This window comes from Gorilla gorilla, chromosome 15 (genome assembly GCF_029281585.2).
Source record: "Gorilla gorilla gorilla isolate KB3781 chromosome 15, NHGRI_mGorGor1-v2.1_pri, whole genome shotgun sequence".
Classification (NCBI taxonomy): Eukaryota; Metazoa; Chordata; class Mammalia; order Primates; family Hominidae; genus Gorilla; species Gorilla gorilla.
The window spans coordinates 44516555-44542458 of NC_073239.2; positions in this window are offsets into that span (position 1 = coordinate 44516555).

Below are 25904 nucleotides of genomic sequence, written 5' to 3' on the forward strand. Positions count from 1 at the left end.
ATTTGACAAGGGCAAGTGAGGGGGGAGGAAATACCTGTTTAGACAGATGAATGGATGGGTGACAGATAATGGGTAGATAATGGATGGGTGAATGGATAATGGATGGGTGGATGGATGATGGATGGGTGGGTGGATGGGTAGATGGATGGATGCATGGGTTGATGGATGGATGGATGCATGTGTCGATGGAGGTTAAGGTGGGTGGATGTATGGGTGGATGATAGGTGGTTGCATGGGTGTAACATGGATGATGGATGGATGGATGAGTGGATGATGGATAGATGGATGGATGAGTGGATGATGGATGGATGGATTGATGAGTGGATGATGGATAGATGGATGAGTGGATGATGGATAGATGGATGGATGAGTGGATAGGCAGATGGATGATGAATGGGTGAATGGATGATGGATGGGTGGGTGGATGGGTAGATGGATGGATGCATGGGTGGACATTAAGGTGGGTGGATGGATGGGTGGATGATGGATGGACGGGTGATTGAATGGGTGGATGGATAATAGATGGATGGATGATGGGTGGATGGATGTTCAAGTGAGTGGATGGATGGGTGGATGGTGGATATATCACGGATGATGGATAATGGATGAGTGGATAGGTGGATGGGTGGGTGGATGATGGATGAGTGGATGAGTGGATGGGTGGGTGTATAATGGATGAGTGGGTGGGTGGATGGGTGGGTGGATGATGGATGAGTGGATGGAGGTTGGATGGATGCATGTATGCATGGATGGATGATGGATGGATGGATGGATGGATGGATGGATGGATGGATGGATGGTTATATCATGGATGATGGGTGGATAAATGGTACATAGGTGGATGGATGGATGTTCAGGTGGTTGGATGAATGAGTGAGCAAATATTTGGGTCATAAATGAAAAGTGTGTGATAAGTGAAGGGACAATGAGTCAATCAAAGGCCCAAACTGGGGCCATATCCTAGCAGAGTGTGGCCAATCAACAGAGGCCAGATCAAGCAGCCCCCAGGGTAGGGCTGGGCAGCTGTCAGAAACACACCCTCTACAAGCCCAAGCCAGGGGAAAGACGGCAGCAAGACAAGGCTGCACAGCCTTGAGCCTCACCTGCCTGTGTGTGTGCATCTGTGTGTGGCTGTGTGTACACATGGAGTTGTGTGTCTGAGAGTTCCAGTGTGTGTTTCTAACTGTATGCAAACCTGTTTGAGTGTGCTCTCATGGGTGAATGTATGTGTGCATGTGGCTGTGTGTTGGGTCATAGCTGTGCCTGTGGCATGTCGGTGTGTGCATGTGTCTGTCTGCCTGTCTGAAGTCTCTGTGTTTTCGGGTGTTGGATGTATCTGCATGTAAGCGTGTCTATATGTGCCTGCATGTGCTGGGCGTCCTCTCCACACCTTCATCCTGGGACCTTTCTCTGTTTTGAGTTCTCCCTCTTCCCTGTCAGTGCCGTGCTGGTAAAGATTTAACAACTGGCTCTGCATCAGGGCTTGGGAGAGCCCTGACTTTAGCATTTGCTGATATCCATGGTGTAAACCCAACCATGGCTGACTTGGAGCCCCCAAGGCACTGAAAGCAGCATTGGGAGGAGACACAGGAGCACAGCCAGCTCTCCGGAGCCTGTGTCACTGACCCCAGATGCTTCGGCCTGGCTCTGACTCCTCATGCATCAAAGCCCTCCTCACGTGGTTCTACCTTGGACCATAGGCTCAAGCACCTCCACGGTGGCCTGGGGCCTCTGATCTCTCTGCACAGTCAGGGGCCAGCCTGAACCATCCAGGTGTGCTGGGTTACAGAACTCTACCCAGGGGTTCCAGGGGCAGGACAGGGCAGGGCTCTGCAGAGGAGAGGACCAGCAGCTCCCCAGGGTTTGTGCCTACAGGCCACAGCCCTGGAGCTAACTCTGTCCTGAGAGAGTGACCACCCCATGATCCCTCCCTGCCCCAGTGCCTCCAGGAAGCCCTCCCTGCCCTACCAGCCACCTCTCATCTTGCAGACAGCAGTTCATTCATCGTGGAACCCTCGAGTCTCTCCTTGAATGCATGCCACGCTGACTCGAACCCAGGGTGGGGCTGTGGGACACCACTGCTGATCCATTCTACAGAAAGTCTACTCTCCTCCACTCTGTTCCAAGCATCGTGCTAGATGCTGAGAGTACAGAGACAAATAAGGTCTATCCCCGCTCTCATGGAGCCCCCTAAAATGAGCCCCACCACTGCAAACTATCACTCCTTCAAGCTCAGCCTGGCCCCCGGCCAAGCTATATCCAGACCTGACAGCTGCATGTTAATAAGCCCCTCCCCTGCCATGGTCACAGCGCACACTGAGCAGCCCCACCTGGCTGGTGGGCGCACCACCCCTGCAGGCTGCCTAGATGAGGGACAGTCCTGCTCACCCCCCGGGCCCCCATCTCTCACGCACACACAGTCAGAGGCAGGACAGAGCTCAGCTCCCTCTGCCCGGGGCTGCCTGCCAGGTCAGAAAGCAGTGCCCCCACCTCAGTGGAGAGGGAGGAAGGGTGCGTGCCCTCGGCAGACAGTGTCCAGGGTGGGGCGGGCCCTGGACTCTGCACAGATGGAGGAGGCCTCTTCACTCTTCTGTGTCCAGCGAGGTCAGATGGCCCCTGGCACAGTCTCCCTGCTTGTGAGTGTCTCACCATCTGTGCACAACCTTGGCCGCCAGCTCTGCCCTGGGCCTGCCCCCAGCCTGGCCCTCCTCTTCCCCCACCTGTCATTAACCTTCTCCAGGGAGGGTTTGTCCAGCATAGCTCTGCCTGTATCCTCTGTGGCTTCCCATTGCCCTCGAGACAAAGCCGGGACTCCTATGCAGCCAGCACAGACCGTCTCCTCTGTCCCAGGCCGGGCCTGGCTCTGCTCTCCACATAGACCGTCTCCTCTATCCTGGGCCTAGCCTGGCCCTGCCCTCTGCCCAGGCTCTGGACACATCCTTCCTCTCCCCTGGACACTCAGTGTGCGGCCTTAGCCCTGTCCTGGGTTCACGGCTCCACACGCCTGTGTGTAGCATGTTTTGCACTGCTCCTTGTAGACCATTCCTTCTTTCCACATGCACTCCAAGTGCCCGATCCATGCCAGGAAAGCCACAGGGAGCAAGAGTGCACGAGAGACAAAACCCATAAAACAGGGGGGTCACCTGCAGGGAGATCTCGCTGGGGGTGGTTAGGGAGAGACACAGGGGCCAGGGAGGGAGCCACATGGACACAGGGAATCGTGTTCCAGGCAGCAAGTGCAAAGGCCCTGAGGCATCAGCTTCCAGCAGGCTGAGGAAGAGCCTGAGGGGCAGGGCAGCCACGTGGGGTGAGGCCGTGGAAGATGTGCTTGGGAGAAGATAGGGCTGCCAGGCTGCAGGGTGGGCATGCTGGGTGTGTGAATTCCATAGGATGGGCTTCTGGGAGCAGCCCACAGAGTGCCTGGCCCAGTGATACTGATACCGAATCGGGCTTCCCATGTGCAAGCCCCGCCCTACATACACATTCATGCACCACAGTTATGCAATCCTCACAGCTCCCCCACTAGGCCCATTTTGCAGATAAATAAGCAGAAGCAGAGAGGTGAAGTCGAAGGCCCAGGGCCAAGCAGCAGGCAAGGGCAGAGATGGAAAGCAAACCCAGGCAGGCGACTCTGCATTCACCCACCTGCCCCACCCAACTGTGGCTTGGTCCCCAGGAACATGGATGCATCCTCCTCCTCCCTGAGCCTGGCCCCAGGCCAGTGAGGCCCCATCTGCGTGGATCATGAGGTGACAGCTTAGCACCCCACAGCATCCAGAGACCTCCCAGGAACTCACTGAACTGGAGGGGCCTAATGAACCTTCGTCCTCCAGGGTCTATGGGCTCTGAACTCACTAATTCATTTCTTCATTCCCTCACTCATTCACTCACTCATTCACTCACCTACTAACTCATTCACTCACTCATTCATTCACTTACTCATTCATTCACTAACTCATTCATTCATTCACTCACTCACTCATTTACTCACTCATTCACTCACTCATTCATTTGTTCACTCACTCATTCACTCACTCACTCTTTCACTCATTCACTCACTCACTCACTCATTCACTCACTCATTCATTTGCTCACTCATTCACTCATTCACTCACTCACTCATTCACTCATTCACTCATTCATTCGCTCATTCATTCATTCACTCACTCATTCACTCACTCACTCATTCACTCATTCATTCATTCACTCACTCACTCATTCACTTGTTCACTTATTCACTTGCTCACTCACTCACTCACCCGCTCGTTTGTTCATTCATCCATTCACTCACTCATTCACTCACTCATCCACTCGTTCATTCATTCATTCACTCATTCACTCACTCATTCACTCACTCACTCATTCACTCACTCATTTGCTCACTCACTCATTCACTCATTCATTCATTTGCTCACTCATTCATTCGCTCAATCACTCATTCACTTGTTCACTTATTCACTTGCTCACTCACTCACTTGCTCATTTTTTCATTCACCCATTCACTCACTCACTCATTCAGTCGTTCACTCACTCATTCACTCTTTCACTCACTCCTTCACTCACTCATCTACTTGACAAATCTAGCCTAGCCCTACCTACTCCCTGGGGCCAAGCTAAAAGTGCTGAAATGCATCATTGTTGTCCCACCATGGGGACATCTCAGGCTGGTGCTCATGGACACAGACAGGGACAAGGAGGGAGGCCCAGGGATATCTGAGCTCTGAGGAGACCTCTCTGCTGGGCAGAGTCAAAGGGCACTCCCCTGCTCGGTGGGATGGCAGCCCTCTCTACCCTGTAGGGCCACAGTGTCCATTCCTGTCCCAGGTGTCTGAGGGACACAGAGACCCTGTGGTTTCCTGCCTGACCCCACATCCTGTTCTGTGTCCCTGCCTGAGAAAAGAGGAGTCACCTGACAGTGGTTACAGCGATGGCACGCAGCCTGCCTGCCATTCCAGCCAGCATCAGAGACTGCTGAGCTCAAGGGGCCAGCAGACAGACTACGGCAGGAGTTGGCTGTGCCTGGCAGGCCCTTGGACAGACGGAGGCGGGCAGGGGCTGGTCAGGCCAGACCTCAGGCAGGGACGTGCAGCCAGGGTCTCTGGAGCCAAGACAGACTGGGAAAGAGAGAGGATTAGCTGTCATTGCCTCAGCCCATGGGGGGGGTGGTGGCTGAAAGGGGCTGGAGATGTCACTGAGGGGTCCCAGACACCAGACAAGCTGGAAGCCTAAAGCAGAGGGAGCCCCGCACCCCACAGGACAGCCCAGGGAGACTGCAGACATCGGAGCTGGGGTCCTGCCAGGCTCATCACTCCTGGCTGCACAGGCTTGGGGTAATGGTGACAGCCAGCCCATCTGGAGCAGTTACTGAGCACCAAGCCCACACCTGGCCTCACCATCTTTGACTCACTTGAGCCTCATAACAACCGGTGAGGTCTCCATGGTTCCCATTCAGTTAACTAAAGCTCAGAGAGGCCAACAGTCTCCTACAAAGGGGGCTATGAGCCCACCACAGGTGGGGAGCCAAGAGCCCCTGCTCCCTGCCCCTCCAATCCCTTACCGAGGAAACGCGACACATAAACATTCCCTATGGACATTCCCTAAGGAGGCCCAGACCCTGCCACTTCACTAGTGGGGACCTGGGCTCGAGACTCTGTGGGATGATCAGGCCAGCCCCAGGAGCCTTCCCTGCGAAGCTTGAAGTGCCCCGACCCACGTGCCCAAGGAGGCCAGCCTAAGGAGTGATGAGGGCTCCAGGCATGCCCTGCCTGCCTCTCCCTGGCCCATGGCCTCGGGCAGCTCAGCTCACCCTCAACCCACTGGCTCCCTGACCACCTATAGGCCCCAGTCCTCATCCCCACACAGCTCCCACAGTCCCACTGGAGGCCCCCCGCTGCCCCACCTCTGGTCCTCAGACATCCTGGCAAGCCCCTCCCGAGCCCCACCCTCTGCAGGAGTCCTAGGGACCTGGAAGGGAGGTGGGGCAGTGGGCGGTCCCACGAGAGGCTTCTAACAGGAGTAGCCTGGTCCTGGGCTCAGACCAGTCCAGGTCCCACAAAGGCCAGCCCGGTGTGGCCAATGGGCTCTGCCTCAGAACCAGCAGGGAGGTGATAAATGCAGGTCCCTCACCTCATTCTGACTTCCTGGGTCCAGATCTCCAAGTAGAACCTGGAAACTGGATTTTACAGGTGCCAGGGCCTTCTTAGCGGGAGGCTGGTGAGCTGAAAATGCTGGTCCCAGAGGCCTGGCGAGCCCCAGCTCGTGAGCCCCCGCCCGCAGAGCAGCAGCTCCTGAAGCAGAGCCCAAAGGCCACTGCCCCCCGTGCCCTTGGTGCCCAGCACAGTGTGGGCAGAGTAAGGAGCCAGGAGGATGAGTGAATGAATGAATGAATGGGTGAATGAATGAATGAGTGAATGAATTCAAACTCCTTTCCAGTTCAGCCAGTGCAACTGCACCCCATGCCGTCGGTGCCCAGCACAGTGTGGGCAGAGTAAGGAGCCAGGAGGATGAGTGAATGAATGAATGAATGAATGGGTGAATGAATGAATGAGTGAATGAATTCAAACTCCCTTCTAGTTCAGTCAGTGCAACTGCCCCCAAGAGGCCTGATGCTAATCCACAACAACTTAGAAGAATATTGACCCTGGCCCAAGACCCTCGGCCCCTCAATGCACAGGGCCTCCTCATGCCCCCTCCCACCCTGGGGTCCCCGCTCCCTTGACTAGAGACATCAGAGACCAAAGTGGCCGAGACAGAACGACTCAGGGTTAATTTCCTTGTTCTTTGGGCTGTGTGCCCCAGGGCCAGTAACTCAACCTCTCTGAGCAGCCGTTTCCCACTTCTGAAAGCCCCACTTTCTTCCCACGGGTGTTTGGGGCCCAGTGAGATAACAGATAGTCTGGCCAAATGGGGAAGCACAACCTACTGGAAGGTGCTGACCAGACAGGGCTGGTACGGCAGCAGCACCCTCACTCTATGCTCCACACACACAGCCCTGAAGCCGCTGAGTCTCCCTGCCTGGGGCTTTGCACACACGCACATAGGCCCAGAGAGGTGAGCAGGTTGCCAGAGGTCCCAGCTCCTCCAGGTGTGGGGCAGGATTTGAACTTGGGGCTCCCTGGCCTGTGAATGCTGCTCTGAACCCTTCTGCCAGCACAGGTACCCCATACACACCACACTGGCTCTTCCACAGCATTCCCTCTGCTTGGAATGCCTTTCAAAGTTCAGCACAGACCAGCCACCTCCTCCTGGAAGCCTTCCCTGACTTCCCAGCCCCACAAGCTACTGGTGTACATGCCTCCTCTCTGGCAGAAGCTACTCTAAAGACATGTGCCCTGTTGTTGGTTCATTCAGCACACTCTGTGCAGGCACCATGTGCTTCTCAGGGGTGTTCTCTCCATTCCCTGGCACGCAGTAGGGCTGGTACTTTGCTGGCGCCCCACTCCATGGGTCCCTGTCTGAATCATTTCCACCCTTGGGCAGCTATGAGTAAAAGCCAGGACCTCCAGCCAAGATCTTTTCATTGGCTCTTTGTTTGGGCTGTTTTTGCCCTTTTAAAGTAAAAATACTTTATTTTTAACATATTGATGCTGTTGTTTTCTTTTTAAGAAGGTGCAAAAATAAAAAGCCAGGCTGGTTTCTCCTCTTGGCCAGTATGTCTGTGGCAGCCCTTATCAGACACCCGAAAGCTGTGTAAAGGACCCCCAGGTACCCAGGTTCCCGGAGAGAGAGTGGAGGGGCTGAGGATTGGGGACACTGCCACCAGAGGTAAAGGAGTCATGGCCTGTCCTCTTGGGGACAAACCAAAAGTGCAGGGGAGGGCCCAGGAGGACCCTCTACCCCTGCAACAGGGGCCTCTGTGGGTGGAACCAAGAGCATGAGAGCTGCCTGGGCCATCTGGAAGACGAACAGCAATCCTCTCTGCAAGTGCCTCTGGGCAGCGCCTCCCTAAAGCCAGCTCTGCCCTTGGGAAGCTCACAGGACAGAGGGGGAGGCAAGGGGAATGGAGGGCTGAGGCCAAGTAAGGAAAGGGGAATAGGGACACAAAGAAGAGCCCAGGAAGGCCTCTTGGGAGAGGCAGCTCCTAAATCGAGCCCTGAAGGATGATAAGAGTTATGCAGATGAACGAGGACCAGAAAGGACACTGCAAGAAGCCGCCCCCCTGAGACGGTAACCGTGTCCCCCACCTGGAGACTCAGTCTCCTATGCTGTCGAATGGGACAGTCCTAGTGGGTCTGGCCGGGCAGGGTTCTCACAAGGACCCAGCAGTCTCACTACCCATTTGTTCATTGCTTTCATGATCAATCGTCACCTGTCTTCCTTGACACCATCCCACACCAGGGCCTGGAGAGACCAACAAGGATCAGTTAAGGCCCTGGAAGTTCTGGCTACTCCCAGGCCAGAAAGGAAGATGAATGAGAAGAGATGATGACAGTCTGCATTCAGGCAGGGTCTCCAGAGGGGGAGGGTCTGAGTCTTTCAGGGATATTCACGTCCACTTTGCTACTTGATCAAGGATGAAGAGGAGGTGGGTAGCTCTGGAAGGCCAACAGGGAGATGTACTGAATGAGGAAAAGTCCCCAGGCAGGGCCCCCAAAGCAGAAAGCTGAGTCGGGAGCTCAGAGACCCACCCTGGCTCGAATATGCCACAGAGACAGCAATGGCTTCACTGAAAAGGTGGTGGGACCAAGTGCAGCCACCCACAGCTCTGCCCACACTGCTCTGGCCCACAATTACCCAGTGATCCCCACAGGGACTTGCTGAGGCCTGGGGTGGGGCCCACTCCCCAAGGCAACCAATCAGAGACAGCTGTGGCACATGGACACGAGGCCAAGGGCAGGAGCAGCTCCTGTCTGGGTCTCAGTTCTCTCCTCATCTCCCCCATGATAACGTAAAGACAAAGTGAGGCTTCCAGGAACTCAGCGTTGCAGAGGTGTCTGTCACCATGGCAGTCTGCCCTGAGCCAGCAGGACCCAGTTCCTGATGGGGAGGTGGGAGGGGGAGAAAGAAGAGAGAAGCAGGTGCAGCCGGTCCCCTGCCAAGGTGCCTGGGCCAGCGCTGGATGCAGGGGATCCCACAGCGCACCATCTGCCCTACACGTAAAGACTTTCTGACCATTGCCTAGGTGTGGTTCTCTGGGCTGGGAGCGGCCTCCTTCCTGCCCTGCAGACCATTCCCCAGCAGCAGCCAGAGGGGTCTTTCAAACGCCAGAGGCACCCCCAGGCTCAAAACCCTGGGAGCCTGTTGTCTTCAGAACATGTTTCACAGTCCTTGGCCTGGGAGGCAGCCTGGCTGGGAGTTTCAGGCCTGGGCCTAAATCCGGCCTCTCAGAGCACCAGCCATGCGGGTGTCAATGTTCCTGCAGCCGGGCCCAGGGCCTCCCTTGCACAAAGAGGAGAGTCCATGGCGTTGGAAAAACAAAGACAGAGTATATATGGGCCAAGCTCCTTGCTGTCAGGCACGCACAGCCCTCAAGGACAGAGTGGACGAAGGCACAAGCCTCAGCCCTGGACCCAGGCTTCCCCTGCGCACAGAATCCCTCAGGCTTCCTGCCCTCAATGAGGTGGGTCTGGGCACATGAGGCCCCTGCTCCCTGACCACTGGGCTGTGGGAGAGCCACCTGGGTCACCCCAGAGGTCCAGAAGCTCCTGGAAATCAGTGCCCACCAGGTGCGGGAAGCACCTCTGCCCTTGCCCCTCCAGGCCCAAGGCAGGGAAGGGTAATTTTCTGGACAATGTCCAGGTGAGGCTGCTCCTCCAGGTGCTCCCAGGTAAGCTCCAGGTAAACGGGCTTTCCCAGCCCCTGCTGGTTTCCCTAACCACCCCTCTCACCCCAAAACATCCTTCATCAGCCCCACAATTGCCCACTGGAGATTCTGTGGCTCCTTCACGCCAGGCCCCTGATTCATGGAAAGTTACTCAAAGGGAGACAAACTAGAAAGTAGAAGTGGTGGCTCACGCCTGGAATCCCAGCACTATGAGAGGCCGAGGCAGGCAAATCACTTGAGGTCAGGCGTTTGAGACCAGCCTGGCCAACATTGTGAAACTCCATCTCTACCAAAAATACAAAAATTAGCCGGGCATGGTGGCGCACGCCTGTAATCCCAGCCACTCAAGAAGCTGAGGTATGAGAATTGCTTGAACCCGGGAGGCAGAGTTTGCAGTGAGCTGAGATCGCACCACTTCACTCCAGCCTGGGTGACAGAGGGAGACTCCATCTCAAAAACAAAACGTAGAAGTCCCACAGCCTCAGCCCAGGGAGGCTGTGAGAGACGGCCTGGTCCCCACCCTCACTCCCTGCCTGGCCTGGGGAGCAAAGCCCCCACAAAAAGCAAGTGCAAAGCAATGCATGGGCAGAGGTGCAGGAGGGGAACTAGGCTGGCAAATGCGAATTTAAACGAGCCATTCATTGCCAAGCAGTGCGTTATGGCACTCAGAGACATATAAAGGGACTCTTGACATAAAAAGGACCCCCTTAGCTCCAGGCCCACCTCCTGTTCTTGTTCTGCCCGATCATTCACCTGGGGGCATGAGGCTGGGTGGGGTGTCCCTCCTCTTCCTATGATTTCTCCTGCAAAAAGCATCCAGGGCAGCATTTATAGACCACCTGCAGCATACCTAACCCTGGGCTAAAAAAAGTAAGGAATGTCAACTGCCGTGTCTGGGAAGCCTTGCTGGTGCTGGTGACCAGGGCAGGACGCTGGGTGGACACAAACTAGGGAAGGGGCGGGGCTTGGAGTCACCACCGCAGGCGGCCTCCCACCTCTGAAAAGGTCCCTGTCCTCGGGCTGGGCCCACCAGCCACTTGGCTCAAATTTATCTTCCTGCCTCCCCAGCCTGTGGAGAGGGGAGGAAGCTCTGAGGGCCTGGGACTGCCTGGGACTCCCACTAACACTGTATCTGGGAGAGCAATGCCCCCCCCACACACATGCACACAGACACATATGCACACCTGGCCCACACACACAGACACATGTGCACACCTGACCCACACACACAGACACATGTGCACACCTGCACACACACATGCATACCTGCTCACACAGACACATGTGCACACCTGTTTACACACATACACATGTGCACCCCTGCCCACACAAACACGTGCACACCTGCCCACATGCATAAATACACATATGCACACCTGCTCACACATGTGCACACCTGCCTTCACATACATACACATGTGCACACCTGCCCACACACATACACATGTGCACACCTGCACACACATACACATGTGCACACCTGCCCACACACATGCACACCTGCTCACAGGCATATGCACACCTGCTTACACACATACACGTGTGCACACCTGCCTAAACGTGCACACCTACTCACATGCACACAGACGTGCACACCTGCTCACTCAGACACACATCAACACCTGCCTTCACATACATACATATGTGCACACCTGCTCACACTCAGACACATATGCACACCTGCCCACACACATGCACACCTGCTTACACTCAGACACATGTGCACACCTGCCTTCACATACACATGTGCACATCTGCCCACACATACATGCACATGTGCACACCTGCCCACACACATGCACACCTGCCCACACGCACATGCACACCTGCTCACACTCAGACACACATGCACACCTGCCTTCACATACATACACATGTGTACACCTGCCCCCACACACATGCACACCTGCTCACACAAACACACATGCACACCTGCTTACACACATACACACGTGCACACCTGCCCCCACACTCATGCACATCTGCTCACATGCACACAGACATATGCACACCTGCTCACACTCACAGACACATGTGCACACCTGCCCACACATACATACACATGTGCACAACTGCCCACATACACGTGCACAACTGCTCACACAGACACTTGCACACCTGCTCACACACATATGCACACCTGCTCACACACATGCACATCTGTTCACATGCACACATACACATGTGCACACTTGCTCACACTCAGACACAAATGCACACCTGCCGACATGCATACACATGTGCACACCTGTTGCCATGCACACATACTCGTGCACATTTGCTCACATATATGCATACCTGCTCACACACACAGGCACGTGCATACCTGCTCACACACACATACACATGTTCACACTGCTCACACACAGACGTGCACACCTGCTCACACGCATACATATATGTTCATGTGTGCACACCCCCAGCAGGTGCATGTGCCCTGTGGTTGCCTGACTTCCACACCACAGGCTTGTGAAAGTGATGGGCGCTAATGTTGCCAGCTGCATCTCTGGGCAGGTTTCCCTGGCAACCTCTCTCTCCTACTCTCTCAGTTTGGGTCCCAGTGTCTCCATGAGAGCATCAGAGCCATCGGGAGCAGAGTTCTGTAACCTCTTAAAAAGATGTGTCAGGGTTGACAAACACATCTTGGCACAGCACCCAATCATGGAGCTCTGCGTTTCAGGTGCTGGCCTCGTGATGGAAACCTGCTTGGACCCCAAAACGCTGTGCAACCTTCAGGGAGACTCGGCCTTTCTGAACCCCAGCTCTGGGGCTGAGGCCATGGGAGCAGTGCTGCTGCCTCACAGGCTGTGTCCAGCACACGTAGCTGGGAAGGGCAGCTAGTCATCCCAGGAGCTGCACCTGGGAAATGCTCTCCCTTGCAGACCCAGGATGGAACCATCCCTGCTCACACCTTGACCTCGGATTTCTGACCTCCAGAACTGGGAGATGATTCATTTCCGTGGTGAAAACCCCTGGTCTTTGGCATGTTTTCCTGGCCACCTTGCACTGTGTCCTAAAGCAGAGGGGCAGCCATCAGCCCCACCTCCACCTGCCCTGCCCACCAACTCTGTTGCAGGAGCCTCAGGTCCCCAGGCCTGTGTCAACTAACCCAGGGGTCAGTCAGGAAGCTTTTGAGAGCAGCTGAACTGAACCGCGAGGGACCAGCCAGTTGGATTCGTCAGAACTGACCCTGCCTTCCGATGGATCGGACACCTTCCGGCTGCAGGATAGAAAGTGACCTTGGGTGTAGGGCCAGCTGCACATGGAAGACACCTTTGGAAAAGCTTGTCCTGAGACCGGATCCCCGGGGCCTGCCCCCTCAGCCCGGATCCTGTCCTGCCAGGCCCGGGTGCCCCTCCCCTGCCTGACTCAGTTTCCCTGACCCCACCCTAGACTATGCTTCCCCAGCCTCACCCCATAGCCCAGGGCTTCCTGACCCTGTTGGACACCTGCACCAGGCCCCCGAGTCTAGCGGAGCCTTCCCATCCCTCCCTTCTGCTCCAGCGTCCACAGCTTGACCCTCAACTTGGCTCTTGAGGTGTCTGCGGCCTGCCCCTCGCAAGGTGACCCCTCCACCAGCCTCCTCCACCCCACAGGCCCCTCCTGGACCTGCCACCTTCCTCTTCTCCGGATGGCATTGAGGCAGGGGCTTTGCCCTTCCTGCACAGTCTTTGAGGGGCTGGAGGGTCCTCAGAGGCAGAGCTCCTGGGGCGGTGGGGCCATCACCTCAGTGGGAGGAGCAGTCCCATGGATCATTCACCAGGCAGAGGGGCTGGGGGGTCTGGGGCTGGCCTTGCCCCTGGTAAACCAGGGGGCATCGTGAGTCTTGCCTGAGTCCCTCGAGGAAGGGGCTCCTTTCAGGAAGCCTTTTTCCAGAACACACAGTAGGGGGTATAAGCAAGCCTGTGCTGAGCCCAGGTGAAACTCAGCATTATAAGAACAACTGGATAAACATTTAGAAAAGATAGAATGGGATCTGACTTTATGGCATATCCCAGAGTAAACTCCAAGTGGATCAGAGATTGAAATGTAAAAAATGAAACCACAGGGCCTGGCGCAGTGGCTCAGGCCTCCCAGCACTTCATGAGGCTGAGGCGGGAGGATCGCTTGAGCCCAGGAGTCCGAGACCTGCCTAGGCAACTTAGGGAGTCCTCGTCTCTATTTTTTTAAAAAAAGAAAGAAAGAACAGAAGAAATGAAACTACAAATGATCCCAAGGAATTTGCAGCATGTGAATTTTTTATAATCTAAGAGCGGGAATAACTGTGGCTCCAAAGTCAGAAGCAATCATGGAAGATACTGATGATATTGATGTGTGAATATTATAATTACATATAAAAAATTGAGACCATGCCAAAAAGCAAAATATAAACTAAGTTAAAACACACATGATCAACACAGAGGGGAAAAATCCACAATTTATGTCACGGTCAAAGGGCTGATATCTCTAACACAGAAAGAGCTCTGATAAAAACAGGGAGGGAAAAAGACCAAAACCTGATCAGAACAAAAGGGACATAAAAGATGTCAACAGGCAGGTCAGAGAGACATACAGACATGCAGACCACCCTCAAACAGAAGCCATCAGACGGACCTCACTTAACAAGGGTGCTGGGAGCTGCCTGGAGACACCGCTTCTTCCCCATCAGTGGACGCTGCCCTGGGGCTTGACCACGTGCTCTGCAGGCAGCTGTGCGGAGAAGTGGGCCCTGTCTCCCACCACTTGGAGCATACACGACAGTACCATTCCTGCGGGGCACAAAGTGCCGTAGTGCGCAGGGAAGATCCAGCAACCTATGAGCAAAGTACAGGTGTAATCGCCTGAAGCAGCTGTCTCCAATGTAGGAAATCACATATGCCCAAGGGCGTTATAAGCAGTATCAAAACAACGGAGACATCCCAGCTGTCCTTCAGCAAGGGCCTGGTCAGATGAACCAGGGTGCGGCCATGCGGTGGGCACCAGGCAGCGGTGAGGAGGAAGCAGTCCACTCTCCGTGCTCTCCCGCGCCTGCTCTCCAGGACGCGGCCTTCAGGGACAACAGAGAGGAACAAGGAGTGCAGAATGCCCCCTTCTGTGCAGCGGAAAACATGCACTTGACCTTCTGCTTCTGCCATGACAAATGAACATGCACAGGACAAGCATTCCTACCATACACGACTATCAAGCTGGGCAAAATCGACAAAGCGGCTGTTTGCAGACACTGGGCCACAGGCTGTGACACTGTGCCCTGTGCTCTCCCTAACTTCTGCCTGGAGGCACTTTCTGGACACAGGATGGGCAGGTGGAGCCTAGGCAGAGCACAGGGGTCTCACTGAGCTCGGTCAGTCTGGGGAGACTGAGGCAGCTGGGATTTGCAGGGCAGAGGATCAGAGAGGAGGGAGCTGCACAGAGAAGAGATTCAGAAACGCATGGAAGGTCCTCTAAGGGCTTCTGGATACTGAGCTGCCCACGTGAAAGGCAAGATGAGGCCTGACAGAGGACATCTCTGAATGAAGGGACTGGAGCTAAGGACAGCCCAGAGGCGACACGCTGCTGGGAGTCATTCACATCCCAACCAGCCAGAGCGGGAAGCCTGGGTGCCCAGCAAGAATGCCAGGCATTGGGAGTTGGCTTCTTGGCCCTAGAAGGCCAAGACCCACCCTACCAAAGCTGAAAAGCAGCTCGGCAGGAACATCTGACCCAGGAAAATGCCCACCAGCGAGGATGCACTGTTGCAAGTCCAGATGCAACAGTGGAGCATCTTTAATGTCCAGCGTATGTTAAAAAAAAAATTCCTACACATAGAGATTTGGGAAAATCCGACACACAGCCAGGGAAAAGGACTAACAGTAAATAGAAATACACACAGAGACACTGGAGTTCACAGACGAGCACTTAGAAATGGCTATTACAAACATGTTCAAGAGCTTAGAAGAACAGATGGTGACAATAAGCAAACAGATGGAGACTCTCGGCAGAAATGAAACGCCCTGAAACAAAATGGAAATTCTGACACTGAAAATTACACTCTCTGGAACAAAAACAACCCTGGGCGAGCTTCACAAACAGATTGGAGATGGCAGAAGAAAGAATCAGTGAACTGAAAGACAGAGCAACAGAAATTATTCAATGTGAAGGAAAGAGAGAGAGAAAGCATTCAGAAAATAGAGAGATTCAGTGAGACAATGTCAAGTCATCTAACATAAGTGTCAATATCCATTGAATCTATTCCTGGGGCCCCAGAAGGAGAGGAGAAAAAGACTGCAGCTCGGATAAAAAACGGATTTGAAGAAATAATGGACGAAATTTTTCAAAATATCATGAAAAATGCCAGGCACAGTGGCTCATGCCTGTCATCCCAGCACTTTGGGAAGCCAAGGTGGGTGGATCTCCTGAGGTCAGGAGTTCAAGACCAGCCTGGTCAAACTGGTGAAACCCCGTCTCTACTGAAAATACAAAAATTAGCTGAGTGTGGTGACGTGTGCCTGTAGTCCCAGCTACTTAGGAGGCTGAAACAGGAGAATTGCTTGAACCCAGGAGGCAGAGGTTGCATGCAGTGAACCAAGATCATGCCACTGCACTCCAGCCTGGGTGACAGAGCGAGACTCCATCTCAAAAAAAAAAAAATCATGAAAAACATCAACCTACAGAAGAAATAACAAGTCCTAAGCATAACGTGCATGCATGCACACACACAGACACACACACAAACACACAGACACACACAGAGACACACAGACATACACAGAGACACACACACACACAAACACACGGACACACACGGAGACATACACACACAGACACACACAGAGACACACATAGACACACACACCATACACAGACACACACATAAACACACAGACACACACATAAATACACAGACACACACAAACACACACAAACACATAGACACACACAGAGACACACACACCATACACAGACACACACATACACACACACACAGAGACACATACACAGAAACACACACACCACACAGACAGACACATGCACACCACACACATACAGACACACACAAACACACACACAAACACACACCACACATAGAGACAAACACATGAACACACACACATGTACCCACACACAGAGACACACACACAGAGCCACACACCACACACACACACACACAGACACACCACACACAGACACACACAACACACACACACACACCCCCAAACAAATATGTGCATGCACACACTCCACACACAGAGAGAGACACACACACCATACACATACACAAACACACCAAGGTACTTTATAACAAATACTGAAAACCAAAAATAAAAATACACTCTGAAAAGCAGCTACAGAAAAATTAAACATGACATGTAGGAGGGGAAGAAAAGAAATACCTCCAGCTTGTCATTAGAAACAATGCCGGCAGGAGACAATGAATGACATCTTTGCAGACTGAAAAAATCGTCAGCCTAGAATCCTACATCTCACAAAAATACCTTTCAAGAGCGAAAGCAGATTTCCAGTTTCAGCTTGAAGACAGCAGAAAGAGCCTTGCTTCAGCCCTTACAATAAGAAAAAAAGCTGAGAAACTGCAAGTTAATGATTTTTCATCAGGCCTTCAGAGAAATGGAGTCACAGGGGAAACAAGCAAGCCAAAATCTGGAGAAAAACAGGCTTCCGGGGAGAAACAGGACCTGAGCATGTTCTCACCTGGGGCAGATGCCACTGAGTCTATTACAAGCTGGTAGATATAGATCTATATTGGGTAGAAATGTGTAAGAATTTACTAAAGGCCAAGCATGGATAAGCATGGGAGTGTGACACCCCTGGTGCCACAGACATATGGGAGGTTCTCACCCTCTTGAAGCTTTTCTTCCAAGGATCCCACCAACCGCTCCCAGGGAAGACACAAGGAAAATCCTAGGGAAGCTTTACCTGGGGTACTGGTGGAAGGAAACACATTTACCCCCAAAATTCTGTCCAGACCCATCCCCACTCTCTGCCCAATGGAACAAAGTCTGCAAAGAAAAACAACAACAACACAAAAATCCGAGCCTCTGTCACTGGTAGGAGTCCATGGAAGCTGGGAGAGGAAAACAGAAAAAAGAAAAAACTCTACCTTAGGAGATGGTCAGACACACATGCTAACCATGGCACCACCCCGGAAGAGGGCAGGCACACGTGGGAAGAGCCTGGAACAACATTGGATGGCCTAACATACATGTAGTGCAGTTCCAGAAGGAGAAGACACAGAGAAGAGGCCGGAAGAAGTATTTGAAGACCTAACGGCTAAAAATTCTCCAATATGAGTGACAGACACCAGATCACAGATTCAGGAAGCCCAGAGAACATCAAGAAGGGTAAACACCAGGAAAATCCACACCTGGATACATCTTCAAACCACCACAAATGAAGGACAAAGACAATCTTCTTGAAACCGGATGGGGAAAAAGATACATTATCTACAGAGAAACATAGATAAGAATTTCCACAGACTTCTCATCAGAAACCATGAAAGCAAAAAGACAAAGGAGAGATTTCTTTTTTTTAAGAACTGAATGAAAAATGAAGACTTCCAAAAAAAAAAAAAACCTGAAAGAATTCATTACCAGAAAACCCACTCTACACAAAAAATATTAAAGTTCTTCAAGTGGAAGGAATATTATATAGACAGAAACTTGAATCTAGAAAAAGAAATGAAGATACTGGAAATCGACTGAAGACAAAAGAAAATCATTTTTAAATTTAATTTCTCTAAAACATCATTGTTTAAAGGGAAGATTATAATAATTTATTGTATGTTTGTGACATATATCAAAGCGAAGTGTGTAATAAAAACGACACAGGAAGAGGAGGGAGGAATTTCATGTATACTGGTCCTTACACTGCACTTGAAGAAGTACAATATTATTTTAAGGTGTGCTCAGATTGTTTAAAAATATAAATTGTGGGCCGGGCACGGTGACTCACGCCTATAACCCCAGCACTTTCGGAGGCCGAGGCAGGTGGATCACAAGGTCAGGAGATCGAGACCATCTTGGGTAACATGGTGAAACCTCGTCTCTACCAAAAACACAAAAAATTAGCCAGGAATGGTGGGGGGCACCTGTAGTCCCAGCTACTTGGGAGGCTGAGGCAGGAGAATGGCATGAACCTGGGAGGTGGAGCTTGCAGTGAACTGAGATCATGCCACTGCACTCCAGCCTGAGTCACAGAGCGAGATTCCGTCTCAAAAAAAAAAAAAAATTGTATGTATATATATTTGGTGAACCAGAAGAATACCTCTAAAAAGTTTTTTAAAGAGGCATCAATAAGTCAATAGAGGAGATATAATGGGATAATACAATGCTCAATTATGATCAGAAGATGGAGGAAAAGATGGGAAATGAGACAAAAAAGCAAATGTAATAACCTGTCACATGGTCCTGAAGCACAGCAGCATAAAGCGTAGCAGTACAAAGAACATAGCTTCACTTATGGAGCATAAAATGAATCCTTATGAAGGATTTATACCTAAATTTCAATATACAGAAAAGACAGGGGGACAGAGGAACAAGCTGAACCTGTCATGAAGAAACAGAAGAACTCAAGCTGTGGGCGCTCTTCAAGACATAGCCCTTCAAGAGGAAAAGTCAAGAAAATAATGTTGAGAGACTATATTTTTAACCTAACACTTTCAATCTGGAAGGAACAGGAACTTTTCTAGTTTTAGAGACAGGTGAGGCAGTGTGTGAAACTTGGTTAAGTCTTGGTGCAAAGTCACAGCTATAAGAGATGTAGGGAGCACTGGGCACTTTTAACCTGGACAGGATATTAGATAGTATTTGAGAACTGATTCCTAATTTCCTTACATGTGATCAAGGTATTGTGGTTCTGTAGAAAATGTCCTTGTTTTTAACACATGCAAGTGAAAGGATTGGGAGCAAAGTGTCACAGTGCCTCGAACTCATTGTGAAATGCTCAGCAAAACTTTAGAGGAAGGAAAGAGAGAAACATACATGGCAATATGCTAATAATTGTTGAACCTAAGTGGGAGAGATACAGGTTATCATATGCTATTCTTCATTTATTCTTCCATAATGAACATTTTCATAATTAAAAAAATCCTCCCATTATCCACAGACCCAATTTTCAGGAGATGCCACCATCTGATTCACAGGCATACGCCCAAAAGTAAGCGAGGAGCTCTGAGCAGCCAGCATGGCATTCACCAAGCCCTCCAGGCTGCAACTCCCAAGGTGGGTGTTTATTGATTGAGCTCAAGGTCTGCTCCCCCTTCCCATCTGTTCTGACTTCCGTTTGGAGATCCACGTGGTTTAGGAGAAGCTGGCTCCACCCCAATCTGAATATTCTATCCCCTGACCACAGAGAGTCAGGGACACACATGTGATCTAAGGCAGTCCAGTCCCCCCACAGGGGGCAGGAGTTGCCCACAACCAGCTCAAGAATGAAGGGGAACCAACCCTAAGCAAAGCCAATCCTGCAGAAGCAGTGCCCAGAGGTTAAAGGACCTTGGGGACATCATGGAGAGCCCCTGGGGCATCCCTCACCCGAAGCCACCACATCCACCGGATTGGTCTGTTGAAGAAGCCAATAGATTTGCTTAGGCTGCGATGCTGCTGCTTGCAATCAAAAAGATGCTGAGTCATACAATTCCATAGAAGAATCCCTCAGGCCCTCACTTCCAGCCGTAAATCAGTAAACAATGTTCAGGTGCAATTCTGAAATCTGTATCTTGTTTCCAGGAACTCAGGAGTGGAGACCCTGTAGACTAAGAGAGGCAAGGGCCATGCAGGCAGGCACGCCACCCGCACCCACAGTGAGCGCTGACAGCCCGCAAGCTGGCAGGCTCTTCCCAAGAGAGGAAGCCTGGCACTCAGCCTCTGCATAATTAGAGAAATGGAAATTAAAACCACAACAAGATCCACTTCACACCCACCAGGCTGGCAAAATCTCCAAGCCGGAATAATATCCAGTGCTGGCAAGGATGTGTGACACCTCAGATACCCAAATGCTGCTGGTAGGAGTGTAAATTTATGGAATTCACATTGGATAGCAATTGGCAGATATCTACATATGTTATATGCACGTGTATATACATGTATATATGTGTATGCATATGCTTATGTGTGGATGTGTGTGTGTGTGTGTATTTCTATGTACAGTCATGTGCCACATAACAGCACTTCCATCAAGAACAGACGGCATATACAATGGTGGCCCCATAAGATTAGAACAGAGCAGACCTTGTACAGGTGTACTGCATTTTATCTTTTATACCGTATTTTTACTACACTGTTTCTATGTTTAGGTATGTTTACATGCACAAATACTTACCGTTGTGTTACAAACACCTGCAGCGTTCAGTACAGTACCACCCTGCCTGGGTTTGTAGCCTGGGAGCAGGAGGTCCTGCCATACAGCCCAGGCGTGTGGGAGGCGATGAGTCTGTGCCATCTGGGTTTGAGTAAGTTCACACTATGATGCTCACAAGGCAATGAAATCGCCTAACAGCGCCTTCCTCAGAACCATCCCTGCCATCGGGCGATGTGTCACTGTATGTGTATATGTGTATACACAGACATGTATGTGTATACATACAGTGCAAAATATTGACAGTTGGTGAATCTAACTGAGGGGCATGCAAGTGGTCCTTGTCTATTCTTTCAACATGTCTGTTTGCTCGAAAATCCTCAAGATAAGCTGGGGAAAATCATCTAAAAGGCGGCAAGAAAGGAAAGAAGTTATACACAGAATCTGCAAACAAACAGTATACGTAAAAGAAAACAGCAGCTCCAAACTTAGATGTATCAGTAATTGCATTAAGTATAAACAGAGAAGAGCTCTACTTGTGAGCCTATGTCGTTGACTCTGTGTGTGTGTGTCTGTGCATGTGTGTGTGATGGATTTGTCTGTGTGTGTGTGTGTCTGTGCGTGTGTGTGTGATGGATTTGTCTATATGTGTTTTCTATTTTTAAAAAGCCAACATTGGCAGAGCAAATGCAGTTACCTGGAGTGGTCCAGCAAAGGTAGCCTGATACCCAGCATCCTCTGCATGTGGCATGTTCCGGGAATGTTTTCTCTAAAATAACTAAGAAAACAAAACAACACATTCACACATGGGAGATGTCTCTAGCTGTCACGCCATGGACTTAGGGGCTGAGGCTTGGCTGATGCCCCAACCCCAGGTGGCACTGCTTGGCGCCCTCCCCAGCGAGGGTCTCCTAGCCTGGCTCACTGAGAAACCCCACCACAAATCACCCTGGATCTGCCTCAAGGAGAGAGGTTCGCTGAACTGCACTAACACACACCCCAGAGACCCAGGTGCCAGCCAGACAGACGCCTTGTATTAGGTGACCTGAGGGATGGGCCATCTGGCAGCCAGACCTTCCTGTCACTGAGCCAGGGCTCTCCTCCCTGGGGACAAGTCCAGTGGGAAGGCAGAACCACAGGACAGCTTAGGAGCCGGAGCCAGGCTAGGAGAGGGGGCAGCTTCAGCCAGGTGCTCACCTCCAAACAGGGGCAGTGGGGCAGTTGGAGTTGGGGAGAGGAGACCCTCCACAGTGCTGCTGGGGATATGTTCACCTCCACATATTCTAGGCTTCCTGGCTGTGTTGAGACTGGGATAACTTTGGTCAGGTGGCTTTGTCCTCCCCCTCCATGTCAAATGTCTGCATGTCCCTCCTCTGCACCTGCCACCGCCATGTCTATCCACCCTATTCAATCCTTACTGATCCTGGAAAAGCCTACCTCCCAAGACAGCACTCAAGGTCAAAGGTCAAAAAAGCCAGACACCTGTGGAATGCAGCCTAGTTCTCTTCTCCCTGGAAATTCACCTGAGAGTCTGTGCCTGGAGGCGCAGGTGCACCAGGAAGTTCCACCTAGAAGTTCAGGTGCTCAAGGGATTCTCACCAGGAAGTATGGGTGCATCAGGAAGTTCACCCGTAAATGCAGATGCAGCAGAACATCTTACCTAGAAGTGCAGATGCATCAGGAAGTGCAGACGACCAAGGGATTCTCACCAGGAAGTGCAGACGAACCAAGAAGTCTGCACCAGGAAGTGCAGGTGCACCAGGAAGTGCAGATGCACCAGGAAGTCTGCACCTGGGAGTGCAGGTGTGCCAGGAAGTCTCATCTGGGAGTGCAGGTGCACCTGGAAATCTACATGTTCCACATTAGGTGACTCCTGGGCCTGCTTTCTGATTCTGTTTCCAGCCCTGCCAACATTAATCCACCACCCCAGTGTCTCTCAGCTCTAAAGCCATGACCCCCTCACACTCCACGCTTCTGGCCTGGCCTGTGCCTCTTTGCCCCTGTGACAGGGAAGGGTGGCAGAGCAAGTGCTGCACATAGGAGTCCAGGGCTGGCCGGTCATGGCCAGCTTGGGCCCAGGCCTCCTCCTCTTGTGAGGAAGCAGGCAGGCAGCCAGTGATGCCTAGGCACCCTCCTGACACTATGCCCTCCAGGGAGGACAGGAGTGCCAGGCCTGGGAGTGGAGTATGGAAGCCTCAGAAGTTGCCTGCTCCAAGAGCATGGGGGGCTGGGCCAGGCTTTCTGCCCAGCCGGGAGGACCTAAGGGCCCCTTGTTTCTGAGGGCCCCTTGTTTCCGAGGGCCCCTTGTTTCCGAGGGGCCTTGCACTTTCTGAGGAGCTTCCTTGGATTCAGCCCTCTGCCACGTCTCAAATTCTCTGCCTGCTTCTGCTACATGCAGCCATGAGGTGGGGCCCACCCAGCAACTCCCAGCTCCATGAGACCGAGTCCACGGCCATCTCCGAGTGGCCTGGCCAGGTGGATGTGACATCTTTACTGCCCACTGCTGAGACCTTTCTTCCTCTTGTTTCCGTACTGGGGTGTTCAGGGAAGGACTGCCAGGCCCGGGGCCTCCGGGCAGAAGCTCCATTTTCACCAGAAGCTGAGAATGAGAGGAAGGTTCAGGTAGGTGCAGAGGTGAGAACCCTGCAGGGGCTGAGCCGGCCCAGCCCAGCCAAATCCCAGCCCAGGACCGGGGCAAACTGTTTAACCTCGGCGCCCACAGTTATAAAGCAGCAGTGATGGCAGCTCCAGGTTCCTATGCACTTAGACAGGCACATGGTGGCCTAAGTGAGGGCAGGCCGCCTGCCCAGGGCCCCCGCTGCTGCAGCTGCATTCCTTGTTGATATTGGCAGTGACCTATCAGAAGCACCTGGGCACACACCACAGCAGGAAAGCTGGAAGTCTCATCTGGGACTCTCATCTGTGGCTCCCACCCTGGCAGAGCCATCTAGGCTGTTCTGAGCACAGGTTCACCCACAACCTAAGGAACGGGAAACTCCTTACATTCGACGCCTCTTAGCTTGTTTTAAACAAGGCCCATGACTTCCATTTTCCTACACTATGGCAGGCCATGACCTTTACTCATGCCTCCCACACAACAAAATCAAATAAAATAAATCCTGGGTAATTTGTGAATATTTCTTTAAAGTATTGATAAACTGACAAAGAAGCTTTATTCCAAGAGCTTGGGTTAGAGTTCAGTAGGGACTGACAGGGCCTTCAGGAAAATGGCAGAAGTAAACACAGATCCCTTCTGTACCACAGGACCCCCAGCACTTTGGGAGGCTGAGGCTGGCAGATCACCTGAGATCAGGAATTCGAGACAAGCCTGACCAATATGGTGAAACCCAGTCTCTACTAAAAATACAAAAATCAGCCATGCATGGTGGCATGCACCTGTAGTCCCACCTACTTGGGAGGCTGGGGCAGGAGAATTGCTTGAACCCGGGAGGCAGAGGTTGCAGTGAGCCGAGATCGACCCATTGCACTCCAGCCTGGGTGACAGAGCGAGACTCCGACTCAAGAAAAAAGGAATTCAAATAATCAGATAACGGCCTTATCACACACAGAGGACGAGAAATTAAAGGACCAAAAAGATTCAGAAAATAACTATGCCCACCCTGAGAAGCTCTCCTAGAATGAAAATACATAACTGAAATTCAAAGGCAATGAATGCATTTGACTGCAGAGCAGACACAGCAGAGGAGAGGATGGATGAGCCTGGGGGAAGCGGAAGACGTTCTCCATGCAGCACAGGAAGTCAGACAGAAAGTGCGGAGGAGAAAATGGGAGGAGGGGAAGCTGGCAGAAAGGGTCTGGCACACATCCATGTTGACACCCGGAAGGAGAGAGAGGAAAATACAGAGTAAAGTCTGAAAAGAGGGTGACTGACCACAGGTCTGTCTGATTCTGTCAAGAACAATTCAGAAGGAGCTGCAAATAAAGCACTTGGGTTAATGAGTTTGGCAGGTTTGCTAGATACAAACCAAAATGCAAACATCTGTTGTATTGCCATATATGAACAACAAAAAAAAAATAGAAACTATAACTTTTTAAATGATGCTGTATTAGGGCTGGGCATGGTGGCTCATACCTGTAATCCCAGCACTTTGGAAGGCCAAGGCAGGCAAATCACTTGAGGTCAAAAGTTCAAGACCAGCCTGGCCAACAAAGTGAAACCCCATCTCTACTAAAAATACAAAATTAACCAGACATGGTGGCACACGCCTGTAGTCCTAGCTACTCGGAAGGCTGAGGCACAAGAATCGCTTGAACCCAGGAGGCGGAGCTTGGCAGTGAGCCAAGATCATGCCACTGCACTCCAGCCTGGGTGACACAGTGAGACCCTGTCTCAAAAAAACAAAAACAAAAAAAGATACTGTATTAGTTAGGATTCTCCAGAGAAACAGAACCAACAAGAAGTGTGTGTACATGCATGCATGCATGTGCCTGTGTGTGTATGCATCATGCATGTGTGTGTGTGCACATGTGTTTGTGTACACAGAGAGATTATTGATTTTTTTTTTTCGAGACAGAGTTTCACTCTTTCACCCAGGCTGGAGTGCAGTGGTACGATCTCGGCTCACTGCAACCTCTGCCTCCCAGTTTCAAGCGATTCTCCTGCCTCAGCCTCCCAAGTAGCTGGGATTACAGGCGCCCGCCACCACACCCAGCTAATTTTTGTATTTTTAATAGAGACAGGGTTTCACCATGTTGGCCAGGCTGGTCTCAAACTCCTGACCTCGTGATCCACCTGCCTTGGCCTCCCAAAGTGCTGGGATTACAGGCGTGAGCCACTGATTTTTTTAAGGAATTGGCCCACATAATTGTGGAGGTGTAGCAGGTCCAAAGTCTGCAGGGCAGGCCGACAGTC